At 37.6% G+C, this 26,114-nt stretch overlaps 1 pseudogene; it reads left to right on the forward strand.

Annotated features, from left to right (window-relative positions):
- The window catches only part of LOC109050210, a 90,724-nt pseudogene that overhangs the window by 31,665 nt on the left and 32,945 nt on the right, over positions 1-26,114 (forward strand).

The following is a 26,114-nucleotide window of genomic DNA, read 5'->3' on the forward strand; positions in this document are numbered from 1 at the left end:
GCACATCTAGTTTTCGTCTCTGCTATATGAAATAAGCAATTTCAATAATCTATATTAATTGTGCAGCCATCAATTATGTCCCCATGATCACAGTCCTACTACTGATGATCCTTATAAATCATAAAAGCACATATTGTTCTAAGAGTATAGCCAGCATGTTTTAGTTTTGCGTATAGCTTAAACTTTACCGGAAGGTTCCTGCTCTGACTCAAAAGCTGAACTGTTCCACCCCCTTTTGTTTAACAGCAGGAGCACTTGGAGCACTAGTTCTAATGTTGCTTGCTTCTTTGTCACCTTCAAAATACAATAAATAAACATTGTAGACTAGACTACATATTGTAGGCTAGAAATGGAAAATCCAAATTTTCTGGTCAAATTTGGCACTAAAAAAATACTGTGGTCCCCATATGTAACAGTGTGCTATTTTGTCATAAAGATGCCCTTTTAAAACTTCTATCATTATATATATTTGTAATATTTTTTTAGAATAGTTTGTATCTATTGTAGTCTCTTTGGATGAAAGCGTCCGTTCTGCCAAATGATTACGTAAATATAAGGGTGGGCACATTTCAACTTTTTCACGGTTAGGTTTGTTTCACAGTTTTAGAGTCACTGTTTCGCTACCGTTGTATGTGCTATGTTTATGGAAAAATGATACTTTCAAAAAATATATATTTTATCATATTATTACGAATATTCTAACTACTACAAACAAATCACAAATAAATACAATAGAGTAAAGCTACAATCATAAAATAAACTGACTTCCATGTAGGTAGGCTATAGCATAGTTTTTAGGTACATAAATCGAATAAAGTAATCAAATGTAAAAACAGCATTGCAATTTGGACTACAAATTAAAGATAAATCTTTATTAAAGTTACAAAGCTTTTCAATCAAGAGCAGTGAGTGATTTTTCTTTGTTGTTGCTGTTCGATTAATATAAAGACTGTCACTTTAAAAGAATGCACTGATCCAGTGTTCGTATTCCGTATTGAACAAGAGAGTGAATGGTTTTGGCCAGCGGGGGTATTTTTTATTTTTTATCGCTGTTGTTGTAATGTCTGGGAAACCAGAATGTTCATCCATCAACCCAGAAACATATATTAACTGAACCCTGTTTGTTTTAAGTGTTATTTATAGTAAACCATATTACAGATTGCTTTGTAGATTTAAGTTGAACAGCGGTCCCCGCGTTCCAGCGCGTTCCGAACCGTTGTGTGTGAGAACCGAACAGTTCGATTTTTTCAGTGAACCGTCCCACCCCTAGTAAATATAATGTAATGTAATGCTGACCCGACCTTCCTTCCTTACTGGTGAACATGGCTGGGATTTTGCATCAACTTAATGTGTCTGTGGCCAGGGCTTTTCTCTTTTTATACGTTCCCGCTCTGCTCCTCCCTTTGCTTTTACGCTCCATTTTTTGCAAAACGGTTTTCTAAGATGAAGCCTGCCTATCTGGATATAGCCAATTAGTCAGTGCTTCGCTGATGTTGGGTCATGTGGGTGGTGTCATTTTCACTCCGCGATCGCCTGATTCGTAGATTCATAAATCCCGTCAATTAATTCGCATTGTTGCATCCCAGCCTATTGCACGTCAGCCCGATCAACTGCACAGCGGCAGCCGGCAGGCCAGAATGACCATCAGGCCACCGGGAAAGGTCCCGGTGCCCCGATGGCCAGTCCGCCCCTGGTTAGTGCTGTTTTGGTGTTAGTCCAACGTGATAACCTACCATAGCCACTAAAAATTTTGCTGGTGAAGCTAAACAAACCACACAGTACTTTTGATTAAGTCAAGCTAGTTTAGAAGCCAGGTTGAGACATCGGTTTGTCAGAAACTGGAAACACAACACAAGAATGCTGCTGCTGCAGTTTAACTTCTATCCCTGTTGTTGTTGCCTTCAGGGACTGAAGCGATCGACCTGCAATTCTTTTCTGTTTGGAATAAGTAACCTCTCCCGAACACGAGTCTTTAGATGTTCATTTGTTGTCAGTGATCAAAACATGATATTTGTTAGTTCTGTTGAATCACAAACAAACAAATCTCCCTATAACCCTCCAACTGTCCCAGATAGAGAATCTCTTCTCAGTTGTGTTGATGGCAGCAAAGCTTTCCAGTAGGAGTCACCCCTGCGGACTTTAAATTGGTATCGCTGGAGGAGAGACAGGAGGCTGTCAGACTCAGCCTGTGGATGCTAGAGAGTGGAAGTTCATCTGCGCGTGCCTCATTCTCTTTTCCTCCTCTCCTTGAGTGTTACCAGGCTGGCACATCTGTTTTATGGCAAGAAAACGGATAGGCGGGGTTGGTAAAGAGATGGAGGTCTCTGTCTTTCCTCAAGAGAATGTAAGTGCTTGAAAAAGTGGTAGTTCGATCACAATTGTGCCTGTATGAGGAATGCTTCTATTTCCAATAGAATGAAAGAGCACATTTCTAAGAATTTGGCACGTTTCAAAGCAGATTTAAGTTTTTGTTTTTTTTTATCCTGGATACTCATAAATCAGTGATCCACCTTGTTGTCAATCGTTCAGCTGAGAAACTACTAAAATGTGTCTTCCCACAAATTTCCAGTGGACAAAAAGATGTATTTTTAATGTGTAATTGGCTGGATACTTGATAGCCTAATTTCCGTTCACATCAAATTATCTAGGCCATCTACCCCACTAAGGTCTGTTACAGTGCATGGAGATGTGGTGGGGGCGGGCATGATTTTAGAACCACCCCCAATCGTTCCGCCCAGAGTAAATTCCTCTGTTGTACGTCCACTAACACTTATCATTTGCATCTTTACATACTCTAGAGCTGCTAATGGGAGTGAATGATTGAGAAATGTGTCAGTGTCCCTCATTATCTCTCTGTGCCTCCGCAGTGCTGTTGATTAGTGGAGGTCTGACACGGCTCATGTTGGAGCGTGGAACAGCAGCAGGCTGTTCAGAGTCTGCCTGACTGACTGGCCCTCTCCTTCCCGACTGCTGTAAATAATTAATGCTCCATATCAGTGCCTCCCCGCCTTGTCGTGGGCTATGCCCTGTTTGCTGCACCAGCTGCGACCTGCTTAAAGCGCAGGGCTTTCCAGAAGCTGGTCATGCTAACATTCATGCCGAACTGTTTGTGTGGCTCTAATTAGCAAAACGTAACTAGGTTAAAGTAGCTGATTGTGGCCCGCCTTTATGAATCATTTATTAATATTAAACAAGCGAGCCTGTTTCATGATTTGAACCTGTGTTTAAACAGTAAAAGATGCGTTTTTGATTGGACTGTTGAGTCATTTTTACTCTGTTTTTTTATAAAGCGTAGTATGTAGCATTAGCGGTTGAGGAGTTAGCTGCCTTAATTCTCTTATAGCATTTAAAAGGATGCAAATTGTATAATACCGTAGTATTTATGCAAAATAGTATACAATTTGAATCTGGCATTTATCGATTATCAGGTCATCAATCTCATCAATGATGGACAGAATTATAATATCGGACATCCCTGATTTTTCTTATTTATTATGATAATACTACTATGTACTATGTATTATCATACTATATGTCTAAATAATACTGCTTTTATTTCTCAGCAGATTGCAAATATTTCTGTGCATGCATATATTTAGAGCAGTGAGGTTTATTAGACACATGTGATCTCTCACCGGGAGTTTTAACACAAGCGGTCACCATACAACTAGTCATCATGGAGTTCTGTGTGGGGTATCTGGATATCAGACACCTCTGACTGTCCCCCCCTGCCTTAGGGGACACGAACATCTCTGACTCATTCTTCAGTGTATGTGGGTGATGCACGCAGCTTGCGGGACATCTGCTAACTGTAAACCTGTCAAGAGCAGTCTGGCACCAGTGTACAGAGTACCGTACCATTTTACTCTGTTTTACATAATTTTTTACTTGCATTATCAAAGAGAATATGATCAACAACCCATTAAGAAAACGTAATTGCTTCTAACTTAAGGGAGGAAAAGAAAAGGAAGAATGCTCCTCTTTCCTTTTCAAGCACGCCTAGAGAAGTAAGAGATCTTATCGTCAGTCACTTCTAGCCTGTGGTTTCATTACTGTGTCCTCCTAGCCTGGCGGCTGTTGGCATGCTCTGTAAAACGCCCATTCAGATAGACCCTTGAACCCTAGTGTAGCATTTCCGATAATATAAACATATTAGAGTATCTGCAAAGATCTCGAGAAGCGATTGTTATCAACACAGTATTAAAAGGTGTTTCTGAGTGTGATTTATGACGGTGGATCTTCAAATAGTGGGTCAGTGCCCAGAAATGGCTTGCTGGTCTGATCCCAGACAACAGGACAAATGCAACTAACAATGTAAATGTGTACAATCCGGACAGGGGGGGAGCTACTTCCAATTGCATATAAACGGAGAAAAAAACAATCCGTATCAAAATATTTTTGTTGTTGACAGCAAAGGCCGCAAATACAGTCTGGTGTTGTCCCACTTTGTTTGGTTTGTTTTTATTTTATTTTATTTATTTTGTGTATTAGTGTAAGTTTCACATTTCTTCTAAGTTTTGTTTTAAGTAATTTTTTATCTCTTTCTTTTTTTTTTTAACTTCATTTAATGTTGTTTCATTTTAGTTTTGTTTCAGTTAGTTTTTGGTCATAGTTTATTTATATATCTTTTTTATTGTAGTTTAGTAATTTTTGGCAGTTTTATTTTGTTGTTTGCCGTTAACTAGCTGTAGAGATTCCATTCTATTTCGGTTTGCCCCCTTTTTGGTTTGCTTGTTTAATACCTTTTGTTTTGTTGTTAGTTTAGTGTGTTTGTTTTGATTAATTTGTTTTTGTTAGTTTCATTTTGTGTGTTTCTTTGAGTGTTTCAGTTTTTTTGTTCTGTATTGGTTTTTAGTTTTAGTTTTATTGTCAGGTTTATTTTAGTTTGTTTATATTTTTTATTTGAAGGTTTCCTTTTTAACCTGTCTTGCCAGTATTGCATTAGTATCATCTCCTTAATTGAAATCACCTGCTCTGTAATACTGGTACCACAGACGGGTCTTAAAACTGTTTACATTTAACCTATAAAATTGTAATATAAGAATTTTTGATTTTCCCACCATACAATGCAATCTTTGGATTTCCAAACATCTATGAAAAAGCTGCTTGGCGTTTGCTTATATTGTATCCAATATTTGGTGTTCTTAATATTTTGTCACTTTGGTTCCCCTCCATCCTGTGTTCAAATCCTCTGCAGCCAATCGGATTGGTGTCGGTTAGCAGGGAAAAGCTTATAGCATTTCAAAGACGCCTCTGTAATCACTAGCTACCACTTCTGACGCTCCGACCCCCTCTCATTACGTCGATTGTCCTGTGGTTTCAGTCCGAAAACACCTACCTTACTGCCGTGAAAGTCCCCACAGCCTCTGAGAAGCTGATATTAACAATTGATTGAAACTATATGTCACACGACTGAGTAGAGCTAGTTATATATAGTAAGGCTGTAGAGGTTGAAGTGGCTGGTGTCTGGTATGAAGAAAAACTGGCCACCTGACCAGCTGGACACGCATGAGTGTTTCATATGGTGTGAGAGTGAAACTGTAGGATTATCCATTACCATGAATGCCAAAGATACTCATAGTTTTCTATTTTAGCATTCACTAATGCTGGGTTTACACTACATGGTTTTCAAAGTCATTGGATCGCCTGCTTTCTCTGAAATTTCCCTCTTGCACCTGTCATCTTGCTCTCTCTCTTGGCTATAGGTTCATTGCTGATGTCATTTCCAGTCAAAACAACATTTCACACTGCAAAATTAATTCCTCTTGTCCAGATATTTAACTTGCTAAATATTTCTTCTTTCAGATTGTGCCCTTTGATAATACTAGGGCTGGCCCCCAAATAGAACTAGCACTAAATGTTAGTTAACAAGATAAATGGCTTAAAGGGTTAGTTCACCCCAAAAATGAAAATTCTGTAATCATTTACTCACCCTCAAATTATAAAACACCTGTTTTTCAGGTTCTTTTTTTCTGTTGAACTCAACAGAGGGGGGGGGGACTCAAAAGAAGGGGGGACAGTTGCAGCTGTCTTCATAATACAAGTTTAGTGAGGGTATCTGTTGTTCTTGACCGATTCCAGTATTTTGTTGTTTGTTCCGTGCTCTTAGTTTAATTTGTACTGTGAAACAAGGGCCTGGGCCAGTGTTGCCACCTTGTGGAAGAACTGATTAGTGCCAAAAAACAAATTCAGTTGCGCGATGTTCAACCTGCAAGTACAACGTTGTTTGCACATCAGTATGCATGTACTATTCTGGGGACGAAATCGGCCCTGTCCCAAATGGCACACTTCATGTGGACTTTCGGTCTTGAGGACTTAGTTACAAGGACGCTGAGTGTGTCCGTTAAGTCCACGGAAACCATAGGGTGTCCCATTCATCATTTTAGCATTCAAGAGGTTGCGTGACGAGAGCCCACTCTTGCGCACTTAACGTCACGAAAGTGGAACTCAGTGGAAAACAATTAGGGTGGGTGTAGGGTGCCATTAAGAACACGGCCATTTGCGCCAATGCGTTGGTGTACGTGGAACCTTCACGTACACGTAAAAAAACCGAAGGTATAGTTTGGGTTTCAGGTCAACCAAAACTGTATCAGCCGTCACAGTAAAACAAAAACTGTCCATGAGGACAGATCCTTAACGGCTTGTTCTTGAGGTAATTAAGTATATTGAGCAGGAAATCCAGTACCATTCCATTGAACCTCAAATATGGCTTTCATTTGAAACGGAAACATGTAGCAACTTTACACAGCCTTTGTTTTCACCAATCTAACGTAACCTTGAGAAATGTGCGCGATTAGGCCATATCTATGTTTGTGCTAGTGTATGCTATTAGCGCTCCTACTCATAATAGTGATGCGCCAGTGAGATCACTTGCATTTGTTTTCCTGATAACAGCGGAACTTAAAATACTCCATCATTTTTGTTCATTGCATACAAATAATAGGTAGGATGCAAATCATTCGAAACTGTGAAAAGTGGTCACTCACAAATACAGACAAATCGAATGCACTTTTTACCATCCTCAGTCTCCATGAAATTCACTGAAACTCAGCATACTATGCTTTCTGTCTTACAGGATTTGAGAAATAATTCCTATAGAACCTTTGAAATGTCTACTTTTTAAATCTAACCCATTCAAATACTGTCCTGATTTGTAATAAAACTATTCGACAAAAATCTTTAGTTGGTGGCAGCCATAGATTAATTCACACTATGCCATGTCATTGATCTCTAGAAAACTCTCTGCCAGATGAAATTGGTGGCACCAGTAACAAAGTTAGGTTAACTGGACATTATCTAATGACATTCAACTTCTCAGTGGTGTCTGTCCGCTTTCCAGGTGGCCACGTAAAACCTTCTAGGCTGTGACATTAAGAAACCGTTTGTCATCAAGATGACCAGAAAGGGCCCCATGATTGACAGAAGGCATTTACGTAATGTTACGATTCAGATGTCTGGCTGATGAAGGTCTCCTCAACCTAAGGTTAACGCTGTCTGACAAGAATCTTTCTCTTTTTTCTCTATTTAAAATCTGGTGCCAGTGTCTGTAGCATCGGCCATCGTCCCCCAGAGCTGTGTGATTGGCCTTCCTCTGTCATAAGTTTAAGTAGGGCACTGCAATCCAGCCAGGGATTCAATACCAGCGCTCCATTCACTCTGGGTCTGACTCCCCAGCCCGGCCTACAGTGAGGCTGCAAATTACGTAAGGCAATGTGTGTGCGTCATTTGGCCTTAACCCTCGTGTGCTGGCCCGGGTGTCTGTCCGCCGTGCTTTCCCAAACACTGCAGATGAATCCATGAGGAGAGATGGAGAAGGGGATGAGTTGGTGTTTTCATTAACCTCCACTGCCTGAGTGTTTTTAATTAGCGCCAAATTCACAACATGTCTCATCAACACTCTGACCCGTGCCTGTTTTTTGTTAACGTAATATAATTAGTTTGTACTTTCCAATTAGCTTTTTTTTTTCCGGACTCCTGTGTTTGGCTTCGAAAATGGGAAATCTAGTAAACGAAATCTAACAATGCGTGTGAGTAGATAATGCTTAAATTGCAACGTGACAATTATCATAATGGCACCTTTTTAAAATAAGGTCTCTTGCCATTTTTCAATTGTAATAAATTAGCCCAAATAATGCCTATTTTAGATATGGTTTATTGGAACCCTGAAGGCATGTTCCAACAAATTTACCCATGAGGCTGCAACCGTGTTGAAAACATTTTCCATTACATTAACAGTCCCTATTTTATGTCCAAAAAAACTAGTCCACAAACTCCTAATGAGATCCAAACTTTGCATGCACATTTTTCTTTCTTTTTTATATGTACGAAATTATGTTATAGATATATATATAGTATATTAGATCTATTATATTTATATTATACATGAACAGCAAAGATATTTGTAAATTTTAATGAGTTCTATGTCAAGCAAATGCTGTTTTTTAATCTTTTTATTCTGACAGAACTGCGAAAAATTTGGTTTGGCAGTTTTCCCCCACACTTATATAATGTTAGATACATAATATGTAGTATTTACTATAAATTATTATTAGTATATAAAATATTATTAAACAGTAACGTTTCAAATTTCAGCATTTTTCATTGCCTATCTTTTTAAAGTTTGATATTCTTTTAAGTTGCTTTTACAGTCATTTGTGCCTTTAAAGTTGCCACACTATGATTAAAAATGTCCTCATTCAATAATTTTAATATTGCTTCATTTTCTCCCCTTGTGATGGGACAACATTTCTTTCTTCTCCCTCGTTCATCATATCGGGAAACAGTACTAGATGATGAAATGTACTAGTTTCTTTCTCTCTCGCAGGGGAATTCCCAATTTCCGTTCAAGCCTGGTTCTATAAGGCACACAAATATGAATAGAAAGTGAAACTACATATTGTAGGATGTGTTGGAAAGATAAATGGCTGTGCTTGTGTCTGGTACTGTTGGACTTTGTTAAATGAAAATTTGCATGCCTCACAGTTCAAGGGTATACAGCACATTGTGCTCTCTCACCTCGCTGACCCCCCTTACTTTATTTCTCACCACTCACTACTGTAAGTGATACTCCACTTTTCTCTTTTCCGTCAAGCCTCAGGGGGCCACCCATTGGTTTCAATAAATATAATTGAATCCTCTTTGCTCCATTTTCTTTTTTTCATTTCCGGGGCCCTCCTTACCCCTTTCCGCATAAACCCCAATTTTCAGAAATGCCCTTCCCCACCTAACCTTCTCGTTTAAAATTTTTCCTAATTAGTAATTAATTTTCGTCCTTTGAAAGAGATTTTAAAGACCGTTTTAAATTTGAGTCATTTTTTTTTGAGGTTTTTGAAAAAAAAAGCTCCCAAAGATTTTTTTCAGGCATTCACAGTGAACCAAAATGAAAAAAAAACATTTTTAAAACCCTTTAGAAATCCCTTACAGAGTTATTTAAACTCAATCCCTAAATGAGGGTAGACCACATAAAACTCCAGAAGAGCTTTTTGCAAACATCGGGCTAAATTTATTCTATGATGTTTAACTGCATTTTTGAACTTTTAAAAAGGGCCCCTATCTACGGTTTTTCTAAACGCGCAAAAAATATTTTACAGGTGTTGTTTTAAACCTTTCGGGAGATCATTTCATAAATGCCTTTTTTTTTGGTCCACCTATTTAAATGCTACAGGAATTAAATAAAAAATAAGTGGTTCATTTGTCCCTACCAAAGGGGATGAGTCCTTTGAGCATTTTTTTAAACGTTTCGTTGATTTTTCCCTCCAACGGGTGAATGCATTGAGAATGAGTGCTGTAAAAAAAAAAAAAAAACCCTGGGGACCGCCAGGTCAGGGGCTAAACCGGCCCTAACCCCGGGCCCGGACTTCACCTAGCCAGCACGCAAACCAGAACAATGAACAGCAGGAATGAACTCTGAAAACTGCTTCGTTGAAATCCAATTTTTAGTTTGTTTTATAGCGGAGTGAATTTCCTTTCTTGTAAAATGCTAAACTGCAAATTTGAGCGGGCCCCCCACCGGGGAGCTCAGCCTAGATAATACGGGTTTTCTATATAAACCCTTTTTCCACTGAGTCAAAAAACATCATCGTATAATTCTTTTCACGGGAAGGAGCTTGCATGCCTCTTTATGACAAAATTTTCTGCAAAGCTGAAGATCAGGCCAAATTGAAAAAACAATTGTTTAAGGTTGTACAGAAAAGCTCGGAAACTTTTTTTGTATTTTTTGTGTTAAACACAATGCATAAAGGGTTTTGCTCTTTTATTTTTTTTTAAGGTGGGATTTTTTTTTTTGAGGAGTTTTTTCCCAAGACCCTAAAGCATATTTGTTAGGAATATCAAAATTTCATATTTTTGAATTTACATTTTCAGGTTTTTGAAGTTATACCCGAAAAATGTTTTTTAATGGCACCCTTAAAAGGGTTTTTTTTGTCCGAGACACCCTAAGTATGTGTACAATTTTTAAAATAATAAAAAGAGTGAAAGAAAGTGCAGCCCCCGATTTTCAAATTTTTTTTTTTTTTTTCAGAAAGTAAAATTTTTTCTTGTTTATTGTTAAAAAAATTTTAATTTTTACAAAAAATTTTTATGTTGAGAGTAAAAATACTAAAAATTTTTCACATTTTTTTTTTTTTTCCTTTCCCTTTAAAAAAATAACCCAAAAAAACCGAAAAAGAGGAAGCAATTTATTTTTCCAAAACATCTTTAACAGTACTGATTTTTAAAAGACAAATTTTTTACTTTGCTCTTTTGTTGAATTTTTTTTGTTTCTCTTCACAGTCCCCAACAAGCACTGAGAAACGAACCGGGGAAAATAAATAAATACATAGAGGGTCGAGAGCTGATTTTTCAAACTTCAGTGATTCGACAACTTCAAATTTAAGCCCGACAAATGTGAATCCAAAGGAAACCTTAAACAGATTTTCAAATTAAAGAGCAAGGGAAGAAAACCAAAGCACTTACTTTGAACTTATTTTTACTTGTCCTATTGATCTTCAATTAAAGTATAAACCCTGAGGCTTGATGCTGAAAAATGTTACATTCAGTGAGCTTAGCATAGTGAGGCTTTGCTTATGCTAGAAGTTTAGCAGCTAACACAAGACACATGTAGGCTTGAAAGGTTGTCTAGGAAAATATTGACCGTGTAGAGATCTTGAAAAGAACTTGTAAAAATCACCATCGATTCAGATTGGCTTTAGCAGGAGCCTATAGATTAGCATCATGCTAACAGCAAACTGTCACTGATGTACCTGTAATTTCTCACTGCATTAAGAAAAAATACAGAAACCAAACACAAGATTTAATTAGAAGTCACAGCTTCATTATTTTTCTGCATTTGTATTTTATTTTAAAGTTACCTTGAGTTAGGGATGTTTGACTTAAGACTCATTTACGTTTCTTTGTTGTCAAAATCATTAGCTGCAAGATTTGGATTCAGGTGCAGTGCTTGTTAACATGTTATGATTTTAGTTATGCTAATAATTTTGGAAACATTATACCAGATTATATCAAAAACTTGAGAAGAACCCTAATTGTACCTCGAGGTCCCTCCCTTTTGAGGGATATCATATATTCATCCTTGCTCTTTCGTGATAGAAACTTCTTGAATAAACTCCTGGAAATTCTTATGGCACAATCATAAATATAGACGGGATAAAAATTTATATAAATCATAAGAATGGTTTGTTCCTGCTGTTTTTTTTCTGTTTCAAATTATCATCTGTGTTGTTTTCAGTAGTTCAGACTGGGTGCTGTTTTGACCTGTGTGGTGTATCTGCATTGATTCTGACTGGGCGGTGATGGAGATTGTTGATGTACTGAGCTCGGGGTTATGTAATTCTGAGCAATACGTGAAAAGCTCTAACAGCGATGCGCCGTCTGCTGCATCGCCCGTACCCTCCTTCACCTCCCCTCCACTACGCTCGATGCCAACAGCCACAGCATCACACATAAGCGTACAAAAGGATTTCCATAAATTTATTGTTTTAAAGGGAGAGTTCATTTAAAATGAAATTCTGTCATTAATTACTCACCCTAATTCATTCCAAACCCTAAGACCTTGTTCTTCAACCCAAATTAAGATATTTTGATGAAATTCTGAGAGCTTTATGATCCTGCATAGGCAGCATGCAGCTGACACGTTCAGGGTCCAGAAAGGTATAAGGACATGTTAAAATAGTTCTGTGACATCAGTGGTCACCATAATTTATGAAGACTATTTTAATGATGTCCTTAGAAGAGAAGAAATTGTTGAATTAAGTTGTTGTTTTTGTTTTCTTTGCACACATAAAGTATTCTTGTAGCTTCATAAAATTAGGTTGAACCACTGATGTCACATGGACTATTTTATGGATGTCCTTACTACCTTTCTGGGACTTGAAGTGGTAGTTGCATTGCTGGTCTATGCAGGAAAAAAAGCTCTTGGACTTCTTTAAAAAAATATCTTATTTGTGTTCCAAAGGGAATGAACAAAGGTCTTAGGGGGTTTTGGAACGACATAAGTGGAGTAATTAATGAAGAATTATAATTTTTGGGTGAACTATCCCTTTAATGCTCATTGAACCGATAATGATGAACGTTTAGCATAAAGGTATACTTCACCAAAAAAAGTTGCCATTATTTTCCTAACTCAAAACCTTTATGATCATTTCTAACACAAAAGGAAATGTTAGCAAAATATAAAAAACTGATGCCTCAAAATGTGGTCGCAATTGTGGAAATTTGGTGAAGTTTGCAGGTAAAAATTGCCCACTGTCTATTGCAAGTAGTTACGGCCAACTTGAATCCGTGTTAAATCTGTGTGGAGAATATTTCCCCTTCCATGCAAGTTTCCAAATTGTGTGAATTCCTTTTGAAGTGACAGGTTCTGATTGCAAAATTCATTGAAAACAGTAAATGTGACAGAAACTTCAGTCACTGTTCACTTTCCAATGATGTTTTTTTTCCAAAGTAAAAAGAAAATGGGCAACTAAACTGTCAACTTCCTAATTATTTTTTGGGGTTCCACAAAAATAATTTTTATTTGAAAAGGTCCCTTTTCCAAAACTGTGTACATTTTGAAAGTCTAATGAATCTGCGAAAATTGTTGTCAGGTGTTGTTAGAGTGTTAGGGTAGGTTTTTTTTGAATACTTAATCCCACTGACTAGCAAAATAAGCAACCTTTCCAAAGTTGTGATAGAGTTTGTTTCCCGTATAAATGGTGCATATCTTGAGCACTAATAAGGTGTGCATAATGCTACTACCTACAGGCACGACATTTAAAATGCGCAGTAAACAGTTTCCCCTTTCCCCTTTGCTAGAAAACAAACTGTTTGGCATTTCCCCGTAAAGAAATATTGTTAATCTTGAAGTTTATTTTGCTACAAATTTAAAATCCCAAAATGGAGATTAAAACTGGATTAGTTTTAATTACCGTTTAATTTGTTCATTGTGAGTCACGTTATAAATTAGGACTAAACAACACCCGTAGATGAAAGAGATAGGATCAATTCTCCCATGGGGAGTCATTACCTGTACCAAATCGGTTGTGCACTGTTGGGCGAGAGCAAATCTGGCGTGGCTTTGAATTTTGAATGATAGGCAGATTCTAAAAGGCCTCAGAAACTCCATCTGCTGTTGAAGGAATGATATGGCCTGATTCACATTCTTTTGGAGATAACACTGCCTTTTTTTCCTGTTTGATGGGGATTGGCTGACGGAAAGGGCCTGCTGGTTTTGGAGCCGAGTTTGAAATGAGAGAGGGAATGAGTTATCACCGGACCTCTGGTGCAGCTGTGCTGGTTTACCAGTCCCTGCTGGGGACCGCAAAGACCTGCGACACACAACACGCTCACATCCACTCATCATCAGGAGGGTACGCATGCGTATGTCTCCCAGACCACACCCCACACACACCCCTATACGGGAAGGCAGTTTGGAGCATCCCAGAACGTCTGAGGGGGAGGCTGATGGATGGCCCCTCTCTCTTTGCCATATGGCTACCCATCATGCCAGCACAGTTTGCCTCTCTATCGTGTCCTCTGCGAGACCACTGCATCCACTGATGATCCCGACCACTCTCTTTAATGGATGGGAACAGACAGGAAGTTAGAATGGTCTGGGGTATTGTGGGATTGAGGATGTTTCACGGCGGCAAAAATGTTAGTGATATTTTAGTGTTGTCTGTAGTAGTTTTTAATTAGCATTTCTTTTATTCATATATTTTAATTTATTTTGGGTCGCGTTTGCTAATTTGATTATGTTCATTTGTTATGTTAACCCTATTTAATTATTATTATTATTTTTTTTTTCATAATTTTTGTACTTGCACTTATTTCAGTTGCAAAGGATTTTTTTTTTAATTTGTCATCTAGTATTTATATTTTATTTTTACTATATTTCAATTATCGTAAAATTTTAGAGATTTATAGAGACTTTTTTAGCATTTTTTTTTTAATCTCTGGGTCATATATCACCTCAAAAAGAATAAATTAATGTCATTATTATAATATTTACGTTTTTTTCTTGACATTGTGACTTAATGTAATAATTAAAATAATAATAAAAATGTTCAAATTTACAATAAAACATGGTTTTTTTTTCTTTACAAAAAAAAACAAAAGGATTTTCTGTTACTATCATAAAAAAATTTTTCTTTTTTTTTGCATAATATTTAGTTAAAGCTTTGCAAAAATATTAACCCAAAAATAAGGGAAATAAAAATATAGTATAAATTTTATTATTAGTGTTGTTGTTGTTATTTGTGATAAAATAGACCCAAGGATTCCCAGTTTTTCTAGATTTAGCTCCATCAAAAGTGCTTTGGTTTTGCAGGCGATGTTGTTTACAAATCTTGCCCACTTTGTTGGAGAGAATGGTTCTCCATTCTTATATAATGGTTTGTTTGGAGTCTGTGTGTGGGGCATGTGGTATTGAACGGTTCCATTCATGCCGGGCTGTTGGCTGCAAAGGCTGTTATGTGAGGGCTTCACATGCACACATTTAGCCTGACAGCTTCGTCTCACGCTGGGGTAAGGTCCCGGATGTGTTCCATAACAACATGTCTCAACAAGCGCACGGGGAGAATGAAAGAGTGAGAAAGGGTTTAAAAAGGTGCAGTGTCAGTATGAATTAACGCTTTAGTGAGCAGAGAGAGAGAACTGCCCTTTAAAGAATGCTAATCCTCAAGCTAGCAGGACCACATGAAGTGTTTTTAATGTTATTTGAAAATAAAACACTTAAACTCTGCAGGATCTATGAAGGGTTTTAGGTTTTTATGGAAATGTTGATGTTTCCACCCGGACTGAGTTTCTGACCAAATTAACCGTATTCACTTAGTAGGGGAGAGAGGGTAAGCAGTGCCAATTTTTGCTTAACTTGACCTTTATTCAAGGAGAAAGGAGAATGAGGTAAAACAAATGTGCCTAATTATATTCCAGGATGTCTGCTATCAACTCAAATTAGAAGAGAGCATCTATAACTAAAGGCAATAGAAATATGACCTTCTTAAAAGGGTGACAAAGGGTTAATTGAATCATTGGAAACAATTTGAGCAATGTACAGATTTAAATAATTTAGACGGAGACATTTAATAACAAATAACATACTGTTGAATTTCAAAGTCTAATTTTACTTCAACATTTTTGTTAACGTCCATAAACCAGACATTCTGGGAAGATTTTCCCCCGTTTTCTTGCTTTTGTGCTTCCCAATATATTCTGAGACCAATGTAATAGCGTTTTTCTGCATAAAAATCAAATAATTTGATTTTATATACTGGCAATTCACCAACATGAATAATATTTTAGACTTGTTCTGACACAAAATGTGGAAAATTTATTTTGCCATGCAATAACATTTTTAGCACTTTTTTTTTCATGTGCACCCACCATAATCAAAAGACAGCGATATGATTCCCTTTTCAATATATGATCCAGAAATGAGTATAGTTATTCACTGCTTGCTTTTTAAACATAGCAAAGTATGTGGCGGGGGTGTTGATGTTCTGTACTGGGTGTTGGATCTATTTTCTTCTTCCTCTGCAGAAAAAGCTGTGCAGCCAATGAGGCGAATGTGCAGAAGGCTGATGTGTGTCAACAGGCAAAAGTGTTATTGACAAAGATGCCCTTGGACCAATGATGCTGGAGGTGGGTCTAGTTGTGCTCTGTTACACTAGGCTCTACTGAACGTGCACAAAGTAATAGGGAATGCATGAAAGGTGTTCCGTGTATCAAAAAAAAAGAGTTGTAGTTAATGAATTTGGTATCCGTTATAAGGGATAAAAATAAAAGTTTGGCTGCCATTGGATGTTCTTCCACATCTCGTTTGCTCAATATAGAACTAATGAGCTGACAGTTCGAGAAAATCGTTTCACAATTTTTGGCATGGAAAGCGACGCTATCAAGTGTAATGATGTGTCTCTGTGGCTATGTTCTCACTGCAAGCTTTGCCCTGTTCTGATTTGTGCTCTGATCTAATTTAAACGATTTTTAGCTGTTCTACATTATTTTAAAAATGTTGCAGGCCGATATCAGATTCGGTATGAACTGATCACATTGCCAAACTGACCTGCTATGTGCAAGGAAGCTACAAATTTGTGGCAAAGGCAATAAGGGAGGATAAAGATGAGGAATTAGGAATAGTTTTAGAGTTTTCGTTAAAGTTTTGTTTGTTATAGAGCTGTCACTTGAGTCACTTACACCTCACTGTACCTATATATATTAACCAACTGACGAAAGAACTACTTGTAAGTGAAATCTGTGGATTGAGTCCTGTCATGCGGATCTGTGACGAATGTTGATTTAGAGTGACGTGAAAGTCGCATGAATTACGACATGACCACCTTAGACTGAGATTGCATTGCAAAACATCAACCTGTATTTAGTATATGGAAGGGCCAAATCATAGTTTAAAAAAATCAGATTCCTGTGGTTTTTGTTGTTCAAACTGTTAGAAAAATACCCAGATCGGGTCATATAGAGCACAAAAAAATAGGGTAATAGGTTATTTTAGTATTATTTATATACTATTTGGTATTTATTTTTAATTAACTTTTTTTAAATTTTGTGCTTTTGTCATTTATATGTTTTTATTTCCATATAGCTTTCATTTATTTTATTTCAGTTTTAATTTTAGTCATTTTAAACTTTTTAATTTTTAATTTCAGTTGATTCAGTTCTAATTTTCATTTTTTTTTTAATTTAAAGTATTTCATCTAATATAGTTTATATAATATTCCATCTTTAATTTACTTACATTTTACATATTCTGCTTATTCAGCTGCTGACAATGATTGTTAAGAGTTTTAGTTATTAGGTCTAATTAACAGTTAACGGTAACAGAGTAAACTGTTGAAACAGTTAAAATCCCTTAAAACATTAAAATATTCTGTATAACTTCAATCAAACTCAGATATGCCCATATATAGCCGTTTTCATTCATTGTGCACAAAATTGTTACATTATCGAACGTTGGCTCAACCAGTGGCATGAGTTTGGGGCATAACGTCTGTTTATCCAACCAAAGCATCACAATCCAGTCATTATTTTTCCAATTCTGTTTGCTAATGGGTTGAGGGTGAGAAAGGGTTTTTTAAAAATACATTTTTATTTTTGGGCGACTATCCCTTAAATAACAGCTCGACTCTCTCCGTGCAAACGAGCAACTTCCGTTGGTCGGCCGAGCAGGCAGGACGCCCAGCTTTGAATGAATCCATCCATCCAGTCGCTCCGTCTTTCTCTCACACCCTCTCCTCTTTAGGGTATTTATAGCCTCCGTGGTCCTCCGTCACCGAATCAACACGAAGCGGATGCCAAATATAGCCTGCGTGCTTATGCGCTTGATCTTCCATCTGTTTGAAACGGCCGAAGGAAGGGACAATTCACACCCGCACGCTATAATGCACCTAATTAAAAACCACTTGTGACAAAAGGCCAGAGTGGGGGAAACTCACCCGACTGGCCTTTTCCACCCGACACCCATAACAGCCTCTCCAGTGTCACCCAGGCGCACGCACTCGTGCACACAAACAGCCTTGTGTAAGACTTTCGCAGTTCTGCACGGCCCCTGCCCCAGTGAAAACCCATTGTTTGGTGGTAGAAGCTGAAGTGTGAGCAGCCATAGGACGCTAAAGCAGCTTTGGTCTTCGGAGCAGCGTGTGTCGTTTTCAGTGTCCGTACCTCGCGATGAGTTTGGACCCAGTCTCTCCTTTGTACAGGATGTTATGCAACCTCCATAGCGGGACAGCAAGGCCCACCCAGCTCCAATTCAGTTGCAATACAGTCCATCAGCACAATTTAAAGAGTTGCATAAGTTTGGCAAAAATAAAGGTGGATTTGGCATCCTCTGTTTACTCTGCGATGTTTGCGGAAGTGCCCCCGATGGCCACATCTAGAGCAGTGCACAAACAGGGGCTTGGGGCTTTATCACTCGCTCCTCTCTCTTTTTCCGTCCCTCCTTTTATCTGCTCTCTAGAGTATGTACGTTTGTTCTTAGCTTTTTTTGAGTTTTTTATTGTTTTCCAGGCCGAGTTTTTGTGAAAATTCTCTGTGTTAGGAAGAGGCGCTGGTTGTTTTGCTGATAAAAGGATTTGAGCTTATTCGCTCCGCAGCAGATTAAAAAATGTTTTCCCGCGCTGCTGTTCCACATTCTAAAGCAAACAGCAGGCATTATCAATCGCTATAGGCCTCAGGGCCCGGCTGATTCAGAGGCCTAATTGACCCCATCTTTGATAGGAATGCTTGACTTCAGGCTGCGGTCTTTCAATTAAGACTCGTCACATAATCATTTCTGTACACACTATGAAGCGTGAGATTACAAGAGCTGTTTATTGACGGCACACGCAGGCATGAAAGTTCATCTTTTGTAGAATAAATGAAGCAAAAGGTTGCATGGATGCTTTCACGCAAATTCTGTTAAACTATTAAATGTGTGTAACTGAAGACTCAGGGATTAGAGGAAGATTGATTTAGCAGGTTTACTGATATATGTGGTATATTATTTAACTACGTTTTTTTTATTTATTATATAAGTACAAAACATTTTTAATGTTAAACGTCATATAAGGTTCAGCTATTTTAGTGTTTTAATATTATTAATTTTAAAAAACTCCCTATTAAAACTCTAATCAGTTTGTTCTATTTTAGGTGTCAAAAGTATTGTTTCAACATCGACTAGGGATGTGCCGATATTTTTTAAGGAGAGATTAATTCAATGTTTGTCTGATGGCTGGATGAACAATAAATTATACATACTCAATTCTATAATGTTTTTCAAATAGTATTCACGTTGAAAATGGAAAAATGCTCAAAACTTTTGAAACCAATTCTGTTCATAAAAACTTTTATATATATTTCTCATTCATTCGATAGTATTCATATTCTTTTATTCCTTAAGGATGCATGAAGTTGATCAGAAGTGAAAGTAAAGGATTTTTGGACCATTTCTATTTCAAATAAACACTGTTATTTGAACTTTCTTTCACCGCATTAAATAATCCTGAAAAAATTGTACACAAAAGTATGTATCAGCACAAATTGTTTTCAACATTTTTAATAAGCATCAGTGCTTTTTTGGGCAACAACTCAGTTTTCATGTTATGATTACCTGACAGAATCTATTGGGACAGCAAAATCCTTGGAGTTATGGGCCCCTGAAAAACTAGCCATGCCATCACAGGAATAATAAATGACATTTTAATAGAATATAAATAGAAAAGCATTTTAAATGGTAAAAGATATTTCCAAGTATTATTATCTTTATATATATATCTATATATATATATATATATATATATATATATCGATATATATATATATATATATATATATATATATATATATATATATATATATATATATATATATATATATATATAACATATCCCTATTTGGAAGAGACCTCACTGCACCTATTTAGGAAGCTTCTGTTCTCCGAGATAGCATGCACTCTTAATAAAGCCTTGGCCTGTAAATCTGCATTTAACAATGAGGAAAAATAAACAGTTTCTCCACTTCCCCTGTCTCTCTGCCTGGCCCTGGCTATCATTTTGAGATGAAGCCTGCGTAAAAAAAACAGCCCCACAAACTGCAACTGACTGCAACTGCAGGCTAATTACTTCATTAAAGGGGTCATATGAAGTTGCAAAAACAGAACGATGACTATTTTGTGTTTTTTGGTGTAATACAGTAATGTATGTGTGTGGTTTACGGTTGCAAAAAAAAACACATTATTTTCCACATAATGCTACATTATTGTTGCTCCTCCTATGCCCCTGACTTTCATGGTTCCTGAAAGCGAGGTGTGCTCTGATTGGCTACCCCCCCGCTCATTCCAGTTGCATTGTGATTGGCTGAATGCCTCAAGCGTGTTGTGACTGAAAATATTACGCCCCTTGCCATATTTTCATGTCCGTGTCCCCACGCCGTCAGAAACGCACAGATGCGACAAGACAAAAAACAATATAAAACCCATTACAAGCGAGGCATTTGTTGCATCCAGTGAGGGATATCATTACATTGAATTATAATGATCTATACGGTCTTTTTCCAACCGTTCGCGATCTTTGTGTATCTGCATTTGTGCATCATGAGAAGAAACTACAAAACAACAAGCTCTACTCTACACTGCTGCTCAAACTCGCGTTTGTAAAAACATCACGTGGAAACTTCTTTTAAATATGTAAACGTGCTACGGAGACTGTGAGTCAGAAGTGCAAGACTGTCCTTACAAAGTTGGGAATTGCACCCACTTTGTAGGCATTGACACCCGGCATTGTAGGCTTAATGCTTCAGGGGAAACAGTCCTGGATCCTCCCATTAAATGTGCTGCCACACTTTTGAAAGATTTTGGGTTGAACACTGTTCTGTAACAGTGTTGTGCATGCAACTTAACTACTGATTTCATGTCATGTCAACTCATTTGGAAGCCCAAACAAATGTAGTGTAAACTTTCACAGCGTAGCGCGCACAGCATCTCACAACATGGCGGCGGGTGGCAGCAGAGAGAAGAAAAGTTACGCCTTCTTTCTTTGTAGGAACATTTGGGTGGCGTTATGTAAATCTTCCCACATAGTAACGTAGACGTTGAGGTGTGTTAACTGAGATGTTTTAGGAGGGCGTGTATTACTCGTAAATTTTATAAAGAATATCTCTGTGGCTTTGCGGACTTAGTCTTGCCAACTTTACAGATCTCGCCTTTTAGCACCAAGGCTTGTACACTCAAAAAGAAAGGGAACAAATTTAAATTGCATCATATGACCCTGGCACACCGAAACTGGAGTAGCTTCTTTCTCAAAAACACACTATTCAGATCATTACATCTACAACTGTTAAAGCCTGCTCAAAACTGCCTGAACAAACCATGACCATGAATTCAGACTCATGCCGTAATCACCTTGACTTAACTTGATTCTGCCCCATGCAAGGACTCCTAGATTTCTTGGACAGCATTTTGTTTTGTTTCTGCTGGATATCAATCTTCCCTATTGAATGGTTACACTTTTAGATGGAGCAAGGATGTGTAATTAGCCTTTGTGCTCTTCATATAATAATAATATTGGTTGTTAGCCAAGATCTGTGCTCAAGTTGTACTAATAGGCTTTTTTTCTCTCCAGGGCCCTAGATGGGTTCTTCTTTGTGGGTGAACATGGAGGGGAAACATCGTGTTTGTGTCAGAGAGAATGTGACGCAGTACCAAGTGGTATAACTCAGGAAGAGCTGATGAACACCAGTGTTTACAGCATCCCTGCATGTAGGAGACCATAACGAATTCATCAAAAATCTCTGCCCAAGTCAACATGGTGAGACTCTATTTTCCATTCACGGTTTTCCTTCCCATTTAGGTATTTTCATTTTGTTTGCACTTCTAGCACCTCTTCTTTTCAGGAACGACTTTGTTCCTCAATACTCAAGAAGTGTGAGCAGTTACATTTTCCACCCCCTGCGATTATATTTATCAGATTGAGCAGTAAGAACTGGGATTTATAGAGAGGAATATCAGAATCTCCTCCTCCCTCAGTTGCGGCAGAAGGGAAGCTCACCTGCAGAGGTGAAAGAGAGGAAGGTTTCAGGCTTAGAAACAATATCATTATTGGTTTTTAAATGATACATCCAGCCAGAAAAAAAACTCATTGGTTATGGATCCCATTCATAGTGAAATCCAATTCTATTTCACATAGATGTAAACATCAAATAAGTTTGGATTGACTGTGTCACTTTTGTTGTTGTTGTTCCACTCAGCATTTGCCTTTCTTGTATATTTTCTTAGAGGCTGACATAATAAATTAGGTTATTTAATAAAATTTATCTCTAAATGGCTTTGGATGATTTAAAAAAATAAAATACACACCAAATTGCTACCATCTAAAAGTTTAAAGGAATAATCTCTCCCAAAAAGTAAGAAAATTGTTCAACCAATTACTACCACCCTGTCACATGGACTATTTTTAATAATGTCCTTACTACCTTTCTGGGCCTTGAATGTGGGTCAGTTATGTTATTGTCTCATGCTTCGGATCAGAAAGCTCTCGGATCTTCATTAACAAACATATTAATTTCAGGTTCGCAGATAACCGAAGTGTACAAAGGTCTTACAGGTGTTGAAAAACCACTTGAGGGGTGAGTAATTACTGACAGAATTTTCTTACTAAGTGAACTATCCCTTTAAGAGAGGGTGTTCCACACTGAAGGCTTTCTTTCCCATCCACACATATTTCAATGATATTCCTGTAAAAAATACTGTATGAAACACCAAGGAAAATGTTCAAAAATGCATTACAAACATAATTGCTGATCACTTTGAGGTGGAATGACATTTTTATTTAGTTAAGAAGACATTTTGTGTACACTAATATGGAAACAATTTTACCTTAACCATAGATGTGCCACCAAAAAGGTAATTAATGTTCAGTGAGAGTTAGTAATGTGAAGTTTACCATTAGAGAGACTGTTGGCAAATGAGACAGTACAATAATATAAAATATGAACTCACAGTGACTTCCACTGGACTTCCAATTTATCTTTTTTTTCTTGCAGTTGCTATGAAACAGAAGTAGTGATGTCTTTTTTTTTTTCTATGTTGCGATGTGTCTAGTGTACCAACTTATATAAAAAAAAAAAATGCTAAATATAAGAAATTCTTGGTTATATGCATCAGTTGTTTTTGGAGGTTTTTAAGATATGTGTCATTGAAGGTGAGCTTGCAGTCAAATATATGAGAGAGATTCGCTAAGATTGAAATGTCCATGTATCAAGTCCTGTGTCACCATAATATGAGAGAACAATATAATCATATTAATATTTCATATTTTCATAATGTCATTTTTTTTAAATGTTATAAAATCTGACATTTTAATTAGTTTTAATTTTATCTCGGTAATTAGTTTACACAAAAATCTTTGACATGCACCATGGGATGGAAACGCTTGCTTTATATGACGCAAATTGTTTTTTGCAAATATCCTATATTTTGAATACGCATGTGCATGAGTGGCAGGGTTCACTGGCGTGCACACTCCCGCTTGAAAGTTACCTTCGAATTAGCACACGTTTTTTTAATATAAACGTTAATTTTTAACTCATTGCCAACAGTCTCTCATGCGTCAGCTTCACATTGCCATGTAGCCTCATTGAAAATACCACAAATGACTTCCAGTCCCTTGTCATTGTAAATCACCACATCAGTGTGAACACCACGCTTTATTCAGTAAGCGCGAAAAGTTAGGGAATTGCTGGTTTCAATTAGGAGTGACAATGAGTGATGTCCCTTCGCCTTCCTCCCATCTCAGTGAACGGAGTGCCGCGGTCCAGCTTGTAACCTCGGCGCGAATCAGCCACACACTTCAACTGCCGCGAGATGCTCGCGTGAACCCTCACAGTGAGGCCGAAGAGACACGGGATCACGAGACACAAGCAGAAATATGAGGGACTAAGTGCAGTGCTTTGCTGTGTCTGAACCAAAGTCCATACAAGGAGGAGGGATGAGGTGTGAGCCACCGCTTCTTAAAACACACTTGATTTAAGCCAACATGAACGGGTAATACTGAAACTCTTAGATTTAATGCTTCTCTATAGCAGAGCATAGAAGGTTTGCGCCAAACAAAGTGACTGCTCCCCTTTCTCATATGCGCCGGGCTACGTCCATTTTGTCACGCAATCCCACCAAACAAGCAGATTTTAACCTATAGTTTCTAAAAGACTTTTGGATCCCAGTGGATGAGAAGTGCTATCTCTATCAACAGTTGGTTATTTGTTGCTGTCATTTTTGTGGTCTTGCTGCCATAAAATGCAGGTAAGAGTAGTAATTTGGAATAAGCACTCACTATATTCAAACAAGTTTGGGTGATTGGTAAGATTTTTTTAAATGGTTTTTGATGGAAGTCTCTTTATACTCATCAGGCTGCCTTTACTTGATCGCTAAAAATGTGAAATTACAGGTTAAATAAGTACTATTGTGAATAATATTATGATTTAAAAATAACCGTTTTCTATTGTTAATATATTTCTTAAATGTCTTTTATTCATGTCGATGGCAAAGTGAATGTTTTCAGCAACATTATTCCAGTTTTAGCGCCACACGCTCATTTATAAATATGTAATTTGGTGTTCAAGAATCATTTTTATTTTAACTATGTTTTAAAACAGTGTGCGCTTTATATTTTGGGACGCATTAGGTTTTTGATTTAGTGAGATTTATCCGAAAATAGACAAATTAACTGAATAGAGAAACTTCATAAATGGAATGGAATCTCGACGCCCCCGACAGAGGGCCTTACAAGGACAAGAAGTTCTAGTGGTTATCGGCCAATGAAGAGGCATTATAACGCATATATAAGTCTTTAAGACATTTTGTGGTTAAGGACTTTGTTGTTGTTAACAAAGAGGCAGATTATAAATAGTGTGGTCTGAGGGACTGAAATAAATGTGCCTGATCTATCAAAGCGGCGATACATAGCACAAATCCCTTGATTTAACGACAACATACCGTGAGAGTGTCCTTTATGGACTTTTACATAACTTAGTTCCAGGCAGTGAGTCGCCCAAATAAAAATTATTTGAATGGGGGGGGGGTGGTGTTGTTGAACGTGCTAGGAATGGTGTTTCCTAAAAAAAAACTTAAAATTGCTAAGTTATAAAGTCAGAAATAGTGGTATAATAAGTTTGCAATTGCGAGAAATAAAGTCAGAATTGCAAATATAAAAAACTTGCAATTCAGACTTCCATTCTCACAAAACCGCGAATTTGTATGTTGCCAATTCAGACTTTGTCTGAAAAGTCATAATTACAACGATATAAAACTCAGTTCTTTTTTTACTTGAAAGTTGAAAAGTTTTTTTTTCACGTTTATATCAATGAATACTGACTTGTATATCTGCAACTGCGCGATTTATATCACTGCAATTCTGAGAAAAAAAAAGCTCAGAACAATGTGCCGCGTTGTATATTTCACAATCTCTGATACTTTAGAACTATGCAAGTGCTTATGGCAGCAGAGACCGATGTGTACGGAAATTGCGAACGAGATAGTGGGACTAAGGGAGCACAAGTAGCAAACCAATGTTCTCTACGGACACTTACTGCTGCCGAGTTGTGTATCATCCCACTTCGTTGAATCATGACTGCAGAATTGTTCGGAGATAAAAAATATTCATACAGCCGATTAGTCTACCGTGGCAAGCAAAGAGAACCCATGTAAGGGATGGTTTCACCCAAAAACAGCTGAGCAAGTTACGACCTCTTGGAGGGATAGGTTTCACCCAAAAATCCGAATTTCTTGTCAACGTATGGACATGGCAGGCGGCTCCTCCACGTAGAGTCTTCAAAACCACCCGAGTCGAGGACTCGGCGGAATGACTACGTTTATCTTCGGGAATACGCAAATTGTAAAAAGATTTTTTTATGGATACAATCTCCGAGGTGTGAAGTCCCGTCCTTCTAGATCCGGCCTAGACAGCCGACACCCATGTCCATAGGCGTCCCACGTCTAAAGTGGAAAGTTTAATACACTTCAACGCGCCCACGTAAGAGGGTATGGTTAACGGTAGAACATTTGTTAAAGAATTATCAGCTCCACACATGCTGAATAAGTTTTTTGATGCAGCTGCGCAGGTGCAGAAGAAGACGGTTGCTGTTACAAAGCAATGTGACGA

Source organism: Cyprinus carpio, unplaced genomic scaffold (assembly GCF_018340385.1).
Source record: "Cyprinus carpio isolate SPL01 unplaced genomic scaffold, ASM1834038v1 S000006820, whole genome shotgun sequence".
Taxonomy (NCBI): Eukaryota; Metazoa; Chordata; class Actinopteri; order Cypriniformes; family Cyprinidae; genus Cyprinus; species Cyprinus carpio.